We start from the raw sequence: 9,240 nt of genomic DNA, 5'->3' as shown, positions 1-9,240 counted from the left end.
AGATACCCAATGGCAGCTAATGGATAAAACCCACGAACTTACATTTTGCTGTTTGACAGCAGTTCATAAAATGTACTTTTTCTTTCGTGTCTATGTATACTGATATGCAGCTAATCAAAGGGGGAGCCTTTCTCAAGCTATATTATTTACGCCTGTGTATACTTGTTTACATTTTCTGCAGTACCTTGATAATAGAATTGTAAATATGTAGTATAAAGGAAATAAAAGATTTTTGTATTAAGTATTTTTAGAGAATCTCACAATTTTAGGTACATGATGAAACACATATTTTAAGTGACCGATATTGAGCCTGTGTCAATGAATTAGGGGCCCAAGTAGATCTGCCTGGGGAAATACTTCAGCCAAAATTTTTTAAATCAGAAAATGCAAATTCATACAAAACCATTCATATGCAATAGTTTTTTTTTTATTCTTTCCTCCTTCAAAATACTTCTTAGCTTCTTTATGTTGCTGCCTTGGGGGAAGAGGTTCCCTTCAGTGCTGTTAATCAGATCATTCTGATTTGGAGCTCGATGTGATGTTTTTCCAAAACAAAGTACCATCATATAAACGTAATAAAGAATCTAAATTAAATATTTTAAAAATATTAAAATATTGTTTTGATGGGGTAGTTTTGAATGTCTTATCTTGGTTCACTGTTTGTGAAGGTTTTCACTTTTTTCACAGGGCAGGGAAGATGTTTACAGGATGTAATTTTCTAGAAGAGCCAAAGCTTTACATCATTAGCCATTAATTAAGGAAGTTTACTTGCTTGTGTTGTCATTGATATGTTTTGAAGCTGCTCCTTGCTGCAGATTAATGAGTTAACCTAATTCTGTGCCTACAAAATAGTCGTTATTAGACAGCCTGTACTTTTTACTGGCAAATCTGTAAACTTTGTAGCAAGTGAGTTTATTTACTACTAAAATAATGTAACTCTGCTTATTTGCTCTGTCAGATTCCAGTAAAAAACTCTCAGGCTGATACTGTCCTGAATGTAGCTCTGGAACTTGTTGAAAATGAAAGTGAAAAATTCAGTGAAAATAGTTTTTGTGTTTAAATTTGTGTCCTATCTTCCACTTGATAAGTGCCTTTCTTGGCTTGCCATTTCCCAGGAGGCCAAAGTTAATTCTCCTTTCTAGAAAGGAGTGCTCTGCGTGTTCCACCGCAACACACTTGCACTCACAGATAACTCCTTTCAGAAAGATATTTAAATTAGTTCAGCCATGCGGTTTCTGTGCCAAATCCTGCTCTCTTACCTTGTTGTGTGTTCCAGATAACCTCAGTTTGCGACAAGTGGAAATGAGCTGAGTGTAGCTCAGTGGGTCCAGCAGACTCATACTCAGTGTGAATTCATTAACCCAGAAGAGCATGTTTTAAGTTAGACTTCAGTATTTATAACGCCATCCTCATGGGAAAGCAATCAGAATTTTAAAAATTCCCCACTTCCCCTGCCAAAAATTATTATTCTGCTTTTATCCTTTTTATGTTGAAGAACCAACAGCTATTAAAGTTTGCCCAGATTTCTTGCCAACCATATTATTTTGATTGGCTGCAGATTTCTGTTTGTGTAAGTAATAACCATCATAGTGTCAGGAGTTGCCAACAGGACAAACGTGGAAATTGTACCTTTGTGTCCTTCCCAGAAGGGCCAAAGACACATTTTGGAGCCATCGTGGCATCATAGTGTTGATCTAACGGTGACAAATAACATTTCTGTTAGTTTATTATCAGAGCAAAGAAAAGCTTAGGGAGGGTCCTTGAGAGAACTGGTGGACCAGGAAACGTCCATCCTCCCATCCTTGTGTTAATTTTTTAATAGTTAGGCTGGAAACCTTCTCAGTCCCCAGTTCTTGAAGGACTTTTCCTGCAGCTGACCTGTGGCCGACTGCAGCAGCTCTGTGCGTGAGCTACGACTACGCCCAATAATTCTTTTGCGGGGTCAAAGCTTTAAATTCTAACACTGTGTAAAGCAATTTCCAGCGGTAAACACCAAATCTCAGACTTGTAGAGCATAAATTGTTTTTCCTGTTCTTTTTATTGCTTTTAATAAGCACTTGCATAGCAATATTATGTCTTTGTGAATTTGTAACCCTTCTTTAAAGAATATGTGGGGTGTATTTCAAAACTGTACTGTACTTTTGGTTGTACACATATAGTGAAAGGATGCTGATTTTTTTTTTATATATATAAACATCTCATTAAAACTTGTTCTTGTTTTCTCTTTATTGATAGTCTTGAAGCAATGTTGATAGTCTTGTGTTGTGGTTGAAACTTTCTTCTGTTAAACTAATTCATGTTGCGGGCAAATGCACTGAAATCATACCTGCTTTAGGTAGTTTGTGTAGAATAAATAATGGCCTATATGTAAATGGGTTTATGTATGATCCCTGACCAGAGCAACGTGCCCAGTGACCGAGCCTGGTAAATAGAGATTTCTGGCACTCAGGCTCACGGGCATTAGAAATATTCAAAACACAGCATAAATCTTGCTGAAGGAAGATGGTTATGGAGTGGAACGTTTCTGGAAGACTTGGGCATGAAGCACTTTGAAGGCGTTTGAAACCTCACACCTGCGGGCTTCCATTAGCCTTCTTGGCCACTTCCCAGAGCCTAATACTCACCAGACCTTAAGGGTATTGTCTTCTTCCATTGGCAGAAGCTAAAGGAACACGTGTGCCTGCTTAATGCCAAATAATGCAATAACTGTGTGCTGGTTAATTGGAAGTAGCGTGCTAAATTGAATTCAAAACGTGTAACAAAGGAGGGACAGTATATCAAGCCGTCAGAGAAAAAGTGGATCGATACGGCTAGCTGGTTTCTGGGAGACCAGCTCTACAGGCTTGGGCTTACTGTGAAATTTTAGAGCAAGCTCTCAAAATTGATCTCTGTAGTACTGCAGGATTTTGTGCAATGTGATTTACATCCCTTTTCATACAGTTCTCAACAAGGAGTAGAACAATTATGTTCATTTGGTTTGTCATCTTTTTAACAAATGTTACAGAGATCGTTCTATAATCACTGCGACTTATTCAGTAATTTCTTTATTAGAAGCAATATTTAAACTATTCAAAGATATTGTTGATTTATTGCATTAACTTTTCAGTCCGAACGATTGCTATTAAGAGCTGGTCAAAAAGTAGACATGGCAATACTAAACCATAATATTCTCAGCCTAGGCAGAGTTAGCACTGGTCTATGTCTTAAACCTGTGAAATAGCCATTTCTCTGCAGCAGCTGAAATGTCTGTGTATGGCTGCAGTAGGTGCATGGCACCGGAGTAAGAGTGATCTTGTGACTGTGATCCAGCGAGCCCTGCTCCATGGTATGGTCCCCTCAGCGTCTTCAGCCGCTGTTAAACTGATCTGTAGCCAGCACTGCTTATCTCCTATTTCAGACAGCACTAAAAGTTCACAGGGGGCTACTAGAGTATTATATATGTGCACAGTAAAAAAAAAAAACCAAACTGTCCAAAGCCCATGAATGACTTAAAAATGGCTTAAAAGTTCTGTATGATAAGGCGCTGCTTTGTTGATTCCTTCAAGCGCAGTAGTTAAAAAAAAAAAAATACAACTCACTTGTGTTGTTTTATATATGAATAAAAATGTCAGCAACTAGTCATCTAACTGTCCGTGCCGTTTGGCAGTATCTAGCTTCCTTTTCAGTAATAGCCCAATAAATCTTTATCTTTTAGTAAGCTGATGACAGCAAAACATCTTGAGAAGCTGCATGTGCTGTAGATATTACAGTTAATGTTTGAAATGTTTAAAATGCTTCATGCCATCATCTACTGGGTGGGTTTTTTTTCGGTCCAGATGTAACATCTTGGCCTAAGGCATTGCTCACGTCTCCCTCTAGTGACTCCAAGAGCCTGATGATAATTAAACTAATTAATTAATTTGAGGTGTGTGATTTCGTGGTGTAAGAGATCAAAGAGTGAGGCTTGCTGCTCCTCAGAGGTCAGATCCTGGCTAGTTAATATAATAAAGTATGACCTACTAGCATCAGTCATAAACCATGGCCCATCTGCACAAGGTGATGGTCCTGCCTCAAGGCCACCATGCTTGTACACAGCAGCTGAGGTCAGGTGGCCTTAGTGCTTGCACAGACCCGTTACCAGACTTGTGAGGGGTGATACCAAATTTGCAGCTTTCCCATTTGCAGAAGTTTCAGTAATTCTCGTCGATGTTTTGTCTCTGCCTAAAAGTCCTTCTTGGTTCATCCAGAAATGTGAAGGGAACCTCTTGTGAAATTCAAGGGTTGTCTCATCTCTGTCCCCTGCTTTGAAGTTGCTGTGGAGGCTCTCTGGCGTGGAGCACTGGAGTTAAGCGAGCACACATTGCCTGGTTAAGCGGAGCCGTTTTTAGGGTGGAAATGGTCCATATTCCCACTGATTCTGCCCCATTGTTCCAGGTTTCATTAATAAGAAACTGGCCTGCCGTTTCTTTGTTATTTTGCAAGTCTTAGCATGCTATAAATTACTTACAAAGTGACTTAATGAAAAGTCTCTGGTTTTTGCAGCTGGAGGATTTTTTCAACCAGAAATCCAGTTTTAGATGATTTATGTGTCCTGTAAGATACGCAGTAGGATTCCTTGCTGTGTGTCAACAGCAAAGAGTAAGATCGGTGCGAGCAGGGGCTGGGGGGTAATTCCTGCCTGTCTGTTTGCTTTTTTCCCTTTTCTTATTTGACATTTATGTTGTGGTAGCTGTTGTGGATCTTGGCCTTCAGGCACGCAAGAAGGCTGCTCTTAATTATTACTTAACCTTAAGGGTATATATGAAGTACAGACTAGCAAACGTAACAGCATCCCATTAAATAGGGGCCGTATTCCCGGGCGATGAGGGATGGGAGCGCTGCAGGAGCAGCCCCGGAACAAACCGCTCTGGCCAGGGCACCATGCTGCTCGAGCCTTTTGTGAAGCCCTTCTCCACCATCTTGAAATTAAGAGGTTTGAACAGACACCTGGAAGGACTATTAGGACTGTTCACAGTCATATTTAGCATGTTAACATTTTTTACAAGACTAGTGAATTTGATCAGAAAATAGTTATTTTTGGCTGCCAATGTGGCAAAACCACTTAAATTACAAACTCAGGAGTGTGTTGAAAGGAGGCGGTTTGCCAGCGCAGCCATTGTTGTAGTAAAGTCTCCCCTCGGATCCGGTGGGAATCCTCTCTCCAAGACATTACTTAAAAAGTCAAGGTGGACATCAAGTGCCTGGAATATCTTGGTCTTTTCAAAGAGTGTTGGCAGGGGCTCGTTTGGTTTGGTTTCTTGGTGCAAACCCCTTTGCTGCAGAGTAGTAGCTGGAGTTTTCCATCCTCTGGGAAGCTTTACAGATTAATTTGGTCTAGTGGCACTGATAATGTGCTCTCTGCGAGGAATAATGGAGATGTGTGGCTTGGGGCAGTGCATTCAGCCCTTTTTTTGCCCTAAAAAGCTGAGTATGTGTTATGATGAAATTGCAGTGAATTTTCTCTTATTTCTGATTTCTAGCTCAAAAAAAGAAAAAAAAAAAACAACAAACCCAAAAAACTTAGATATTTTTTCTTTTTTTAATGTATAAATAATCCAGTGCTACTCCCAGGGCTGCAACCCCCCTGAACACCACACAGGGTCCTCTAAAGAGCCAAGGCTGCCTCCCCTGGAAAAATCAAACAAGGTCTGTAAGGGTTTGGGACAGAATGATTTCACCCAAACATGGCAGCTGTAAAAAAATCATTTTCATGCATATCTCAGTAAGCACTTGTGCAAGCAGAGAATGGTCCCCGAACACTTCAGGAACTGCAAAAGGGACGAATCTGCAGCGCCTCTTATCTCGAGTACATAAATGGTACAATTATCACGTGATAAGCATATGCCAAACCGTGGGAGATATGAAAAATATAAATGAATGTTTTATTTTGAGTAGGCATGAAGGAGGATGTTGAAAACCGGGTTTCTTCCTGACTCTGCTGCCAGGAATACAATGCACCACACAAGACACTTTGAAGGTTCCTCTGGGAAAAATGCCATTACCAACTCAACGGTGGTACGTTGTCCAAGTTGCCCTGAAGGAATCTCTGCCAGAAACACCTGTTAACAATAAGGACTTGTTAATGTTTCACAATTATTTTCCCAAGTATGTTATTGCTACACCATTCCCCGACACAAGAAATTTTGGCAAACATAAAATACACACGATACCTGTGAAAACCTCTGGTCTGTCTGCATCTGCAAAGACCAAGATAAAGTTGCATCTGCAGGTCTGGTGAGGACCCACTGGAGCTAAGCTTGTCCTTAGCAGGGAGGGATTAATGGGGTGTTTTGGGCACACACTTAGGATCCTTTGGGAACCAACACTAGGGAAGAGAAGATGGTCCATGAATGAAAAAAAACCTGTTCAGGTGCCTTCTTACCGTGGTATTAAAAGTCTTATTTGTCATTGAGTGATTTGTTTGCCCAGCTTTGTGATTCTTCACTTTTAATCTATCCTTTTTCAGTCCCACAGCTGAACCACTTCATTAAACTTGAAAAAATCTCAGACTTGTGCTTTTCATGCCATTCCCCTGACACGGGACACACCTGACATCACGTAGCATCTCCCCCAACTCCGTCTGCCAACAGGGAGTATAAAAAGCTGTGGTTCTATCAGACGTAACCAAAACTTCTTCAAAGAAAATCACATGAGTATTTCGGTTTTTGTGGAAGAAAGTTAAGCAACAAACTATTCATGGCACATCCTAATTTTTCAGTACAGAGGCTGCAAAAGGGAATAGAGGAGATGTCCACAGGTGGCCAGTCAGGAGGGAGTTCTTCTATTTGCCCCATCCATCCAAAGGTGTTGCTTCATCACCGGCTCCTGTTCAGACCAGATACAAACTCATGATGTATCAGAGATGTGAGTCTCCTGCTTCAATGTGTATTTTACAGAGCCCTTGATAGGCAGGGGAGACTTCCCCGTGAGGAAGTCAAGGCTGATCCATCTGTGTACCTTTGCAGCTAAAGAAAAACCACGAGTGGTGGTTTCTCTGCCTGTTATCAAGGTAACACTGAAGTTTGTTTTGATAGTTTATCCTTCCCGAGTGAGAGAACCGCAGCGCTCCCACAACACTTTCAATCTACCTGCCTCACACTGCTGGGTCTTGAAGATAGGGTTGTACCTTGATGCATGTCAAAAAGGGACGTTGGATTTTGAAGTTGTCGTGAGAGCCTGTCTGCATTCTTGAGCCTTGACACACCTTTTCGGTGGGTTGGTAAATTTAGATACCTGCTTAAATCTCACCTGTTTGATGATGTGCAATGCTTCTGGATTCTCATGTGTTGAGTGTCGCATCCATTGCTTGCAAAAGATATTCATGGACTGCCATGACAGAGGGTGATTCATTTTGCTTGTTTTTTTCAGAGAAATAGCTGGATTCAAACCCACTGAGATACAAGAGGGAGCTGGAGCTGGGGTCTCCTACACCCTGGTAAGTGCACTAGTGACCGAGCGGTTTGGTGAGAAAAGCACTGTCTATGGTTATCTTCCTACAGCCTTATAGACATAGTTTCAATGTTTATTTTTAACTAGAATGAGCATATCGGTAATTTGCACAGTTTTTCGGCCTCCAAGAATGTCTGAGTGACTCAGTAGGTGGCACCCTTTCTATTCCTTTATTTTCCACCTATCATCAAAAAGAAGTTGGAGCTGAAGCTTGTGTGTATGTGAAACAAGTTCAGTAAAAATGTAAATGCGTATTTGTCTCCTTAATTGACTGTAGTATATTGTGAAATCATTACTGTCAGGGCACACTTGGGTTTATACAAACGCTTAAGTAAAGAAAATATATAAACCTAGATTGACTTGAACAATTTGAATGTGATAGCGGACATCTGGGTTCAATAATGATACTTTGGTAAGCGGTGTTTAATATTTCATGTCAAAGCAAGGAGAGTAATAGAACAGGGTATTTTCTGAATTCTTAGATTGCTGAAGTTTATGGCACGGCATAATATATAATGTCCTTTGTCAAGCTCACCAGAAAGAGCCCTACTGCAGCTGAAGATGTAAAGGGCTCTAATATACATATTTCTAGACCTCTCTCTGCTTGAGGAATTAATCTTGGAAGGTGCTGAGTGCCCTGAAGTGCCAGTGAAGTCAGTGGGATTTGAAGTTTCTCACAGCTTGGTGGACGGGGAACCTTACAGGGGCTAATTACCCTCCTCGGTCCCCAGCCAGGAAAGCCCTTAAGTGCTGCTTAACTTTTAGTGTGTGAGGAGTCCTCTCGAAACCAGCATTACTAGTGCTGCTGAGGTAGTGCCCAGAGGTCCAGCTCATGCCTCCATCATCATCATGTAAAATAAAAGCTGCACCCTGGCCTTGGGAATTTAAAATCTGGATGTGAAAAGGTGAAAAAAAGGGAGAAAGCTCCTTGCCCAGAGGTAGATCCACCACCAAGGGCTAATCCCAGAGTGCCCAAAAATGGGCCAGTCTTATCTGCTGGCCTTTGGATGGTGGAGGAGGAGGCAAAGGGCATCCCTTCGCTCCAAGTGAAGCCTACGCACAAGCACATTGCCAGCTCAAGGGCTCTGTTTGCCTTCAGAAAGTTCAAAGGAAGAGAAACATTTAAGTATCTTCCAAGTCTATTATTAATGAACAATTACCCTGATGTTTTTGGATGGATTTGAACAGAGTAATTCATCTACAAACAAATTCTTTCTTTTGTATTTCCCACCCCCCCAAACTCCAATCTTTTGTATTTCAATTTTAGGTGAAATTCTGTAGTGGAAGCGGCCAAAAGAAACATGCTTTCCCGAGCCTCATGCTGAACGTCTGTCTGGATATTTTCATTTTAACTGCAGCTTGGGAAAAAAAATGTAAACATGGTGCTAGTATCATTTTTAAGCCGAAACTGTTTGTCCCCTGTGTTCAAACAGCATTATAAATGTTTGCTCAAAAGAGGCGTATTTATTCATGTAGGCTCTGCGAGAACACTGTGTGCACAGGTAGTAATAAAAATGTATTAAGGAGCAAGAGAGATTCCCCTGGTAAATGGCTTTTCTCTTGACCTCCTCTTAAGCATCTTAGCGGGGCTGTGCTGCTGCCTCTCTGAGGAAGTATGTTTGCACTAGGGAGGAAGAATTTTTAAGGTTGTGGAGTGTTGCAAACAGTGAGCAAATAAGTGTGGGCTTGTTTGTTTTCCTTTTTTTATAGTGCTGGACTAAAAGTCTTATGAAAAGTAGACGTAAAGTAGTCGCAAGCAGCGAGTGCTGTTCC

The sequence above is a fragment of the Buceros rhinoceros genome, unplaced genomic scaffold (assembly GCF_000710305.1).
Source record: "Buceros rhinoceros silvestris isolate BGI_N320 unplaced genomic scaffold, ASM71030v1 scaffold406, whole genome shotgun sequence".
Lineage (NCBI taxonomy): Eukaryota > Metazoa > Chordata > Aves > Bucerotiformes > Bucerotidae > Buceros > Buceros rhinoceros.
Note: the sequence above shows the minus strand (reverse complement) of the source record.